Genomic DNA, 12,297 nt, shown 5'->3' with positions numbered 1-12,297 from the left:
ACAAGCAAGCATAGGAACATTAAGATTCCAAAAAGGTTGTGCTTCTAGCACGCATGCAGCAAAGAAGAGAGGTTAGTTGCGCTACAATGCGTAAAGCTCCATTGTAACGTAGGTGCACTACAACGTGACTTTTTGCGTAAAGTGCACTAAGTTAGTTTAAATCCAAAGGCGGATTGCAGAAATCTTCAAAGCCAAGTAACCTGGGTGCACTACAACACCGTTTTTTGTATAAAGCGCGGGCATGGTAGTTCAGAAAAAACTATAAATAGCAACCAAAGTCCATTTAGATGGTCGAAACTGTGAGATTTCACTTGTTATCAGAGAATATATTGAATAAAAAGGAAGAGGGGGCAGTGAGGATACGAGTTGGATACATGTCAAGAGTCGAGACATCGTTGTTGATGTTGATTCATCTCAATTCCTTCATTTTGTATCAAGCTACCATGAGAATGGCTACCTAATCTCCTTCTCTTTTTGGGATTGGATAGAATCAATCGCAACTGTATGCATATTTTTTAATTATGTTTTGATATAAAAACATGTTATTCATAATTATTGAGGTTATCTTTGTTTTATCCATTGAACTTATGAGATACGAATTATGATTGAGAAATACTTTTGAATCTTTCTTTAAAATAACAATCATTTAAATTCTAATTTCTAAACAAAAAGTTAGGGTTCAATTTTCAGAATAAATATCAGCTTTCAAAGCCATCAGTTTATTTAACAGATTGAGAAATCATCGATTAAACAAACTGGTTGAAATCCAAACAAATGTGTAGACCTAGCTTTGTTGTGAGGGATGTGTGAAGATAAGAATGAATAACAGATTTTTGCAAAATTAATTGATCATTTACGTACGCACACGGTAGAGGAAATCCAATCCCATCAAGAATTCCTATCAAGAGAAACCTTATTTATTCAATACCGCTTTATTTTACATATGATTATTATCTCAACCGGTTGTCTTGTAAATCTCAACTTGAGTTTTTATCGTTTTAAGTTTGTGCATTTTGTTAATTATATATATATATATATATATATATATATATATATATATATATTCTTTACCCTTCCTTCTGCTAACTTTTGTTTGGCTAGGTTTGTAAACTTTGTGTATGTGAGGTGAAAATTCAGAAGAACCATTGCTTTTTGATCCCGAGATCGAAAGCATAGCCTGGAGAAATAAGAGACAAACAAAGAAACAAAAACAACTAGCCAAGCAAAGGAATCAAAAGAAAGAAACTTCTACTTCAACCGTCTCACCAACTTTACCCATCGAGAAAATGGCTGAACAAGAAAGAGAAATAGTTAACAATGGTGGAGGACCTTGTCACAACAGCCCAAGATGGTTAGCTCGTATCACCAACACTCCAAACAACCGACAAGCAGAGACTAAAACAGGAGTAATTCAAATCATTGATGCAAATCCATTTATAGGCCTGGATCATGAAGATCTGTATACTCATATCAATACGTTCTATGAACTTGCCGGTACATTGTTTGCACCTGAAGTTGAAGAAGAAGCGGTCTTCGTGATATTGTTCCCATATTCCCTGATCAATAAAGCAAAGGATTTGTACCTTGACCAACCAACTCAAGTCATGACCAACTGAAATGTCTTGGAAGAAAACTTTTAAACCAATTCTTCTCGCACAATAGATTCATGGATCTCGAGACAGCAATTGCCGCATTCGCTCAAAGATCGACATAAACACTTTGTGAATCATGGGAGAGTTACAAATCCATGTTGCGTAAGTGTCCAAATCATGACTTCGATGAGCTCATACAAATTCACATATTTTGCAATGGGCTTCAGCCACAACCGAAGCTTCTACTTGATGCAACTACTGGTGGTTCTTTGTTATCCAAAAGTGCAGATAATGCAGTCTCTATCATTAATAGTATGGCTCTCAACGATCATCATGTCTAATATAATAGAGGTACGACACAAAGAAAACCTGGAATTCTGGAGTTAGGTGCAAATGACGCAATTTTGGCACAAAGCAAGCTTCTCACTCAAGTAGTGGAAGAATTAACCCAACAATTGTCCAAGCTTCCACAACAAGTTAAAGAGATGCATGAAACATCGAGTAAACTGCATCAAGTCACCTTTTATGAACTTTGCAAAGGTGATCACCCAACTAGTTTTTACCCTCCAATTAATGAAGAAGTGAATTATATGGGGAATTAACAGCAACCACCAGTACGATACCAAAGCAATCAAGGATATCCATGTGAAAATAACACCAATTATAGCCAAGGCTAGAGGCAAGATGCGAGACCGTTGAATAGGCTAAATCGATATCAAAATTTCCATCAACAACCTCAAAATCCTCCTCAATGGGATAGAACTTCAAAGATGGAAGACACGTTAAATAAATGCATGCAGGTGTCCATGGAAAATCATAAGAATATAGATGCTTCAATTAAAAATCTTGAAATGCAAGTCGGACAGATTGCTAAACAATTGGAAGAGCAACAAGGAGAAACATTCACATCCATCACTCAAACGAATCCTAAAGAACATTGCAAGTCAGTAACAACAAGGAGTGGTAGAGTGATTAAATCAGAAGCTGATGAAAATGCGAAAAAAGAAAGGAGTGTGGTTAAAGCAAGAGAAGAACAAGAGAAAAAAAGAAAAGAAAAAGAGAATTAGTTGAAAAGGAGCAGGAGAAAAAAGAAAAAGAAATGAGTGATGTGCAAAAAAAATCTAAAAACATTAGAAGAAAAAGGGAAAATGATCAATCTGCCAGTGTAAAATCTACCATATCCTCATGCTCCAAAAAAGAAGGATAATGAAAGGTTGTATGCACGGTTTTTGGATATTTTCGAGCAATTACAGATAAACATTCCATTTGCCGAGGCGCTTCAACAAATGGTGGCGTATTCTAAATTCATGAAAGAAATCCTTACAAAAAAGAGGAGGATTACGGATGAAGAAACCATTCATTTGGATGCAAGTTGTAGTGCAATCATCCAACAAACCCTTCCAGAAAAAGAGAAAGATCCAGGAAGAGTTATTTTACCAGTCATCATTGGAAACATGAATGTTGGGAGATAATTGATTGATATTGGTTCAAGTTTAAACCTCATTCCAATATATGTAATCAAGAGGATATGTGACTTGGATATGAAAAATACAAGAATGACATTACAGTTAGCCGACAAGTCCATCACTAAGCCACCCGAGATTGTAGAGGATGTTCAAGTCAAGGTAGACAAGGTCTTATTTCCCATTGATTTCATTATAATGGACATTGAGGAAGATGATGATGTACCACTAACTTTAGGCCGATCATTTATGAAAACCGCAAGAATGATGGTTGATATCGATGATGGTTTAGTGAAAGTGTGTGTCCAAGACGAGGAGGTTAGTTTCAATCTCTTTGAAGCCATGAAGCATTCTAAGGACAATGGAGCACGTCTCAAGGTTGATGCTACTGATAAAGCTATCATGGGTGTACGGAAGCAAGCACACCTATCAGCTCCATTAAAACGAGCCCTTACTTATGCACTCAATGTTCTCAATCTTGAAAAAGAAAAAGAAATTGAGGATTGTTTGAAAGAACTCGATGCAGCCAGAGAAATACCTTTAAAAGAAACAAACGTTGAGGAATTAAAAAAAGGATCAATGCAAGAGAACAACAAGCTTGAATTGAAAATATTATCAGGGCATTTGAAATATGTTTTTCTTGAGGAAGGTGGTAACAAACCAGTTATCATTAGAAATTCCTTATCCATCCATGAAGGAAAGGGGCTCATTAAGGTTCTCAAAGAAAATAAAAAAAGCCATCGGTTGGGTTCTATCATACTTGAAAGGGATTAGTCAATCGTATTGCATGCACAAGATCATGATGGAAGGAAACTTCAAACCAATCGCTCAACCTCAGCGGCGTTTGAATCCAACCATGAAAGAAGTAGTACGGAAGGAGGTTATAAATTTATTGGAGGGTGGCATGATATATCCCATGTCGGGTAGTGCTTGGGTGAGTCTCGTCCAAGTAGTTCCAAAGAAGGGGGGAGTGACAACAATAAGGAATGACAAAAATGAGTTGATTCCAATGAGAAATGTGACCGGGTAGAGGCTGTCGGGGCAACAATAATGTTATTTCTTGGATGGATATTCAAGATATAATCAAATTACTGTTAATCTTGGAGATCATGAGAAGACGACCTTCACTTGTCTGTTTGGTGTCTTTGCATACAAACGTATGTCGTTTGACTTATGTAATGTACCAGCAACATTTCAATGTTGTATGCAAGCCATTTTTTCAGACTTGATAGAGAAATGCATCGAGGTATTCATGGATGATTTCTCTGTGTTTGGGGAATCGTTTTAATTATGCTTGAAAAACTTAGACACCGTACTGAAGCGGTGTGTGGAAACAAATTTGGTGCTAAATTGGGGAAAGTACAATTGCATGGTTACGGAAAGCATCGTACTTCGGCGCAAGATTTCAGCAAGAGGAATTGAAGTGGACAAAGCCAAGGTGGGTGTAATTGAGAAACTTCCCCCAATAACCATGTCAAAGGGATTTGGAGCTTTCTTGGCCATGCTGGATTTTACCGAAGATTCATTAAGGATTTAAAAATTGCAAAGCCATTGAGTAATCTACTCAACAAAAGACAGGTTATTTACTTTTGATAATTATTGCTTACTTGCTTTTGAAAATTTGAAAGAAAAATTGATCATTGCACCCATAATCATGGCAACCGATTGGACATTTGACTTTGAACTCGTGTGTGATGCCAGTGGCTCTGTGGTTGGTGTGGTTCTAGGCCAGAGAAAGACTAAATTTTGTCATGTTATACACTACGCAAGCAAGGTTTTGAATGATGCGCAAGTTAACTATGCAACTATGGAAAAGGAATTTCTTTCCATAATGTATGCACTGGAATTTTTTTTGTCTTACCTCATAGGTTCAAAGATTGTATGTTATACTGACCATGCAACAATCAAATATTTGATCACCAAAGCGGACTCCAAACCTAGAATTATCATATGGATGCTTCTATTACTCGATCTGGAAATCGGAGACAAGAAAGGAACAAAAAACTTAGTAGCAAATCATCTATCAAGGCTGGTAAATCCTAAAATCACCAAGCAAAAACAATAAGTCCTTAAAGAATTCCCAGGCGAGAAGTTGCTTATGTTTCAAGAACTACCATAGTTTGCAGATCTCATAAACTACAAAGCATCTGGTCTGATTCCTAAAGATTTCAACTGGCAACAAAAGAAAAAGTTCCTACGAGATACTACTCATTATGTATGGCATGACCCATACCTGTTTAAAATAGGAGCTCAAGGTTTATTGAGAAGATGTGTAACTAAGGAAAAGGCCAGGAGCATCACATGGAATTATCGTAATTCCCCTTATGTCGGTCATTACTACAGAGAAAGGACAGTCACAAATGTTTTACAAGCAGGGTTTTATTGGCCATCATTGTTCAAGGACACATATGACCATGCCAAGAATTGTGACAACTGCCAAAGGGCTAGAGGAATCTCCAAACGAAACGAAACACATTTAGAAAACATGTTGGAAGTAGAAGTTTTTTACTGTTGGGTGTTGATTTTGTCGGACTATTTCCCTCATCATTTTTAAACGAGTACATCTTGGTGGCGATAGATTACGTCTCAAGATGGGTGGAATCAATAGCATCACCAAAAGCGGATGGAAAAATGGTGATCAAATTCTTGAAGAAAATTACTTTTTCATAATTTGGAACACCAAGAGTGTTAATCAGCGACGGTGGATCACATTTCTATAGTGCACAACTAGCAAAGGAACTTGAACACTAAGGTGCCAAACACAAGGTTGCAACACCGTATCATCCTCAAACCAACGGGCAAGCAGAAGTTTCCAATCGTGAAGTTAAGAGGATCTTGAAAAAAACAGTTTCCGCATCAAGAAAATATTGGTCGTTGAAACTAGACGAGTCGTTTTGGGCTACCGTACAGCTTACAAGTCACCAATAGGCCTCACGCCTTTTCAAATGATTTATGGAAGGGCTTGCCACTTACCTATAGAACTAGAACACAAGGCTTTTTGGGCATTGAGATTTCTGAATTTTGACCAAAACCAAGCCGTGATGAAAAGAAAAGTACAATTGAATGAACTTGACGAATTAAGGTTGCAAGCATATTACTCGTCTAAACTGTACAAAGAAAGAATTAAGAAGTATCATGACAACAAGATCATTCCTAAGAAATTCGAAGTTGGACAAATGGTTTTTCTATTTAATTCCCGATTTAGGTTATTTCCAGGAAAATTAAAGTCAAAATGGTCCGGACCATTTCAAATCAAGAATGTTAAGCCTTGTGGTGCAATTGAGTTAGAAGATCCAATTTCGAAGGCGACGTGGACTGTCAATAGCCAAAGAGTGAACTTGTATTTGGGTGTGATGTGGATAGACTCACCACAACAATTCCATTGCGTGAACTATGAAGCAAGACATACGTAGAGCTAAAGACGTAAAACAAGCGTTTGTTGGGAGGCAATCCAATGTTTAAAGGTTTCTCTTTATTTTGTTTAGCATTTAGTTTTAGTTTTGTTTTGGCATCCAATTTTTTTTTTGAAAAGTCTGATTTTTGCATAGAGCTCTCAACCCTGAGTATAACGCAAGTGTGTTATACGCAATAGGGTTGGGCACAACACCATGTGCAACATTCTTGGGATGTGCCTAAAAATGCATATAACCACCAACCAGCATTTAATGACTGTTTAATGATTTGAACCACTCCCCATGTACATTGAACTAGATTTTTTCACCTTCCCACCATGAATTTAATGCACAACCACTCATTTTTCAGTTACTTTTATCAATTTCTCTTCTTCTACCAAAACTCTAGCCTCTATTGTTCATTCTCACAAAATCTTTCACACACACAAGGTTTCAATCTTTTTTTGTTATCCATCTGCATCAAATAGTACCCTTAAGTGTGCTTCTGTAATTCATCGACAACATTAAGGTTTGCATTTACAATTAAGTTGTTATCCATTTTTGAATGCATCTCAAAGTAAATTCTTGAATAATCTTTGTATGAATTTTAGCAATGTTCATTTCCAACCAAACTTGGATATCATTTTTTTAAACCTTTGTGAAAACACTCATGTGTAGACTTATTGTAATAGGTGGATTTGATTGCACGTGTTGTTCAAACTTTTTGAACCAAGTACAACAGTGCTAGGCAGTGCTACAACGCTCCTAAAGTTCATTTGCGCCCTGCACAAAAATTATTGGCAGAGCTCCCCGGACCTGTTCCAATTTGTTGTTTTCCACTTTTTGCCTTATTTAATATGTACCATGTGTTTTAAAAATATGGAAGAGTTTTGTTTTGTTGCAAAAGTGGCTCGAAAAAAAGCAAGTTGTCGCCAAGAAACAAAAATTTGAATAAGGGGCCTCTAGGAGACAAGTGCACTTTGATGCGATTAGGTTTTTGGGTAATTTGCAAGAGTTAAGGTTTAGGGAGCTATCCAACAGAAGGATCTGGTCAGAAAGAAGGTTCGACATTCACCCAGAGGAATATTTCCAAAACCGTGTTGATCTCATTACTGATAGATGTTGGGAAAAGTTAGCAAATATTCCAATGAATCTGAATTATGAAATCATAAAGGATCTCTATTCTAATGTTCTCCACTGAAGGACGTAGAATATCCGTTCATCACTATGGTTCGAGGAAAGATGATTCCATTTGATCGAAATGCCATAAATGAATAATTGGGCAAACCTCTAACTCTTAAGGAGGGAGAGACATATTCCTTCTCAAGGCGTATGCAGCGAGGAACGTGAAATATTGGAAGGATCTATTAAGCTATTTTAACAAGGGGAAAAACTATTGTGAAAAATGCTGCAAGAATTCCAATGAAATTCAAAAAAGAAGATATGACCACAAGAGCACAAGTGGCTTTGACTTTAATGTTGTACAACATCAGGCCTTATAGCCACACATCCACCATTCCGGTGGAAAGTTCTTACTTGCTTTACTATCTTGTTGATGGCATGAAAGTAGATATAGCCTGAATTATTGCAAATGAGATCAAAGTAATAAAGGAAAATGGTACCAAACCAGAGAGGTAACCAAACTACCTATTAGCCTTTCCTGGACTGATTATGGGGTTATGTAAGAAAGCTAAAATTCATATTCCTAATCAAGTTCATGAAGTAATTTTAGGTGTAGTGGATGAAAGGTGTATTTCAAGGAATTGCAATCCAAAGCCAGATGAATCTCATTAGGACAATCAAGAAGATGGCAATGTTGTTCCAGGGTCACGAATTGGGTTCGAAGAATGGATGTGGATAGACGTTACTCACAGTTGGGATCAAAATGCATCTAACGGTAGAGCCATTTCGTATGTCCAAGAATCCTTGTATCATCTTGAGCTACAGAAAGGTAGACCACAAGAAGGAACCTTTCAGCTCATGAATTTGGAGGTATTTCAATCGCACATTACTTGGCCTGAGGACAGACCAATCTTTCCGGAAGGGACACATTCAACTGCAGTAGAGGCGAAACAAGGTGAGGTTGAAGAGAGTAGTGAAGAAGAGCAAGGAGAAGGAGAAGAAAACAATGATGATGAAACAGGAAGTAGTGAAAACATTGGCGATGGTGATGAAGACGTGGGGGACCAGAGTGACAATAGATGATTGATTCGGAAGAAAGAACTTAAAGCTTACCAAAAATCTGAGTGAAATTTTAAAAAATCTTCCAGTCAATTATTTTCTGCTTATACCTTACAGTCATTTATTTTCTGCATAATTTCTAAGCTTGTAATCCGATGACCCTTTTTGTGATATGTTTATAAACTTGTGATTGTATGATGGTGTCATTCACCATAGTTTCACTTGTTATGATCTTTTTGGGATTTCTTTCATTTAAACGAGTATTATGTTTCAATTTCCTTGGTTATGTGAAACAAATGTTTTGTGTAGATCTTCATCATCTTTTAAGTTGCTTGAAAAAGCAATGAAGATTCAATCAAGCTTCAAAGAACTCAACATAAATCTAATGGTGATGATAAGAATTTTGATGAATTGCACACAAGCAAAGGCACACATTTATTTATTTGTAGAATGCAGCATGAATTTGAACTTTGTGTTTTATACAAAATCATTTCATGCGTCATTTTTCAAAAACATACCTTCATGCTTGAATCACATAGTTCCCAAACCAGAAAATGTGAGGAAATTTATCCATTGTTTACTGATACACCATAATAGTTAATATTTTTGTATGACTCGTTCGATTCATGTCAAATCTTGCAACTGTTTTGAGATTTGTGGAGCATAAAAAGGATTAAGGCAATTTTTTCTGATAGAGCAAAACCACTAAGCCAAAACAACTCCATCTTACCTTGTGAAAGAGTGAGTATTTGCAAAACCCTTTGAGCCATATAAAACCATGAATGGATCAATTGTTGAAAACAACAAATCACTAAGTAAACCACTTGGTAATATCGTTGTGTTGCATTCAAAAACAACAAACACATTAATCATTTATCCATTTTATTTTCTTTGGAAAAAAAACTCGAAACCAACGTATGATAAAATGACCAAGAATGAAGAGTTGATTTGTGAAAAGAAGAGAGAATCAATCAAGTTGGGGAGAGGGTGTCTTTTGGACAAGGAAATGAAAAGATGAAATAAAAAAAAAGATGCAATCAAGAAAATAAAAATAAAAGCAAAGAAAAAAATGAACATCAAATGAAGAGTGATTGCACCAAAAAGAATTGATGGGTGAAAAAGAAAATGAACACAAAAAATTGAAATACTCTTCATTAAACTTGGACCGAACTTTTAAACCAATAGCCTTAGGAAATATCCTTTCCTTGTAAAAACCAACCAAGTTACAACCAGGAACAAATCCCTTAATGATTTATGCTCCCAGATTCTTCAAGATTTGATTGTGAAAGATGAAAACATGAATTGATTAGGATGTCAACAAAAGATTCTTCATCCATTTTATGAAGAAGAGTGTTAGGGTGATTCTAGTTGAAGTATGTCATTGCTTTAAAATGTATGACATGATATTTGTATGTAAGAAGTCATTTCATAATCATGCTTATGTTCTAGACAAGTAATAAACACAACGTTGCATGTGCATTTGTCAGTTCGAACCATGCATTTTCCATCACTTGTTTAAAAGCTTTGTTGGGATGGGAGCCTTGATAGAATACTTGTATTTAAGGTTGCTTTAACTTTGATTGAGGATAAACAAAGATTCAAGTTGGGTAGAGTTTGATAAGTTCCAAAGAGAGGGTATTAAAACTTAAGTTTTTGGCACTTAAAGGCTCTACTCGCTATGTATTCATTGGTATTTTTCATATGTATTAACTAGAATAGGGATTCATGAATGAGAATGGTTACTTTTTAACATCCTTGTGTATTAATGCATAAAGGATCACACGACTTCAGGCCTTAGTATCCAAGCAACAAAATAGGCATGCTACAAGGGCGCTGAAACGTTGAAGCAGCAAGCAAACAAAGCAAAATGTGAGCAAGGGCGCTACAAGCACGCTGCAGCACGCTACAATCAGCATGGAAAACCAAGATTCTGGTAAGGTTACGCTGCCAACATGCACGCAATGAAGAAAAGTGACAAGCACGAGCAAGGGGTCTACAAGCATGTTGCAACGCACTATAAGCAAGCATAGGAACATCAAGATTCCAGTAAGGTTGTGCTACTAGAACATACGCAGCGAAGAAGAGAGGTTGGTTGTGTTACAATGCGTAAATCTTCGTTGTAGCGCAGGTGCACTACAACGTGACTTTTTGCTGAAAGAGCACTATGTCGGTTTAAATCCAAAGGTAGTTTATAGAAATCTTCAAAGCTAAGCAACCTGGGTGTGCTGCAACACAGTTTTGTATGCAAAACGCGGGCATGGTAGTTCATAAAAACTATAAATAGAAGCCAAAGTCCATTCAGATGGTCATTCAGAAACTGTGAGATTTCACTTGTTATCATAGAATAGATTGAATAGAAAGGAAGAGGGGGCAGTGAGGATACGAGCTAGATACGCATCAAGAGTCAAGACATCGTTGTTGATGTTTATTCATCTCAATTCCTTCATTTTGTATAAAGTTACCATGAGAATGGCTAGCTAATCTCCTTCTCTTGTTGGGATTTGATAGAATCAATCGTAACTGTATGTATATTTATTAATTATGTTTTGATATAAAAACCTGATATTCATAATTATTGAGGTTATCTTCGTTTTATCCATTGAACTTATAAGATATGAATTGTGATTGAGAAGTACTTTCGGATCTTGCTTCAAGATAACAATCGGTTAAACTCTAATTGCTAGACATAGAGTTAGGGTTCAATTTTCACAATAAATATCAACTTTTAATACGGTCACTTTATTTAACAGATTCAGAAATCACCGATTAAACAAACTGGTTGAAATCCAAACAAATGTGTAGACATACACTTTGTTGTGAGGGATATGTGTAGATAAGAATGAATAACAGATTTATGCAAAAGTAATTGATCATTTACGTACGCACACGGTAGAGGAAATCCAATCCCAACAAGAATTCCTATCAAGAGAAACCTTATTTATTCAATATTGTTTTATTTTACATATTGTTATCATCTCAACCAATTATCTTGTAATCCTCAACTTAAAATTATACTAATTGTTGAAACAACAGTAATATCGCACTAGTCCCTATGAATACGATAGAAAATACTTACTTTTTATATACTACATATCAGCCATTTAATTTGTTAGGTGAGGCCTTGCTAACCGTTTTCCACATAATTAACTGAATTCCTTTGAAGAGAACTGGTATTTCCCCGTATGTGTTATGGAAAGGCAGAGCACCAAATAACAGTTATTTTAAAGTGCGGGATGTGTAGCCTACTATAAAAATATGGATCCTAAGAGAACTAAATTAGGTCCTCGTGGGATAAAATGTATCTTTATAGGATATGCACCAAATAGTAAAGCATATAGACTTTTAAACTTATAGTCTAATGTAATCGTTGAATCCCGGGATGTAGAATTCTTTGAAAACCTTATTACTAAGGATAAAGATTCTGAGTGTCCCGCAAAAAAAGAATCTCATGAGGAAGATTCTTCTTAGAGTATTGAGATACAACCCGAAAGCACCTCTTGGATCATTTAAGCACACCTCGAGCCTAGGATAAGCAAGAGAGTCCGGAAAATAAAGGATCTAGGACCAAATGAAATTGATTCTCAACTTATTTCTTTTTATCTAGTTGAAGGAAACTGTGAGAATTATGTGCGGAATATTCCTAATATTCTTCAAGTAGAAGATGATACT

This window comes from Lathyrus oleraceus, chromosome 4 (genome assembly GCF_024323335.1).
Source record: "Lathyrus oleraceus cultivar Zhongwan6 chromosome 4, CAAS_Psat_ZW6_1.0, whole genome shotgun sequence".
Classification (NCBI taxonomy): domain Eukaryota; kingdom Viridiplantae; phylum Streptophyta; class Magnoliopsida; order Fabales; family Fabaceae; genus Lathyrus; species Lathyrus oleraceus.
The sequence above is the reverse complement of the archived record's forward strand: the minus strand, read 5'-3'. Positions refer to the sequence as shown.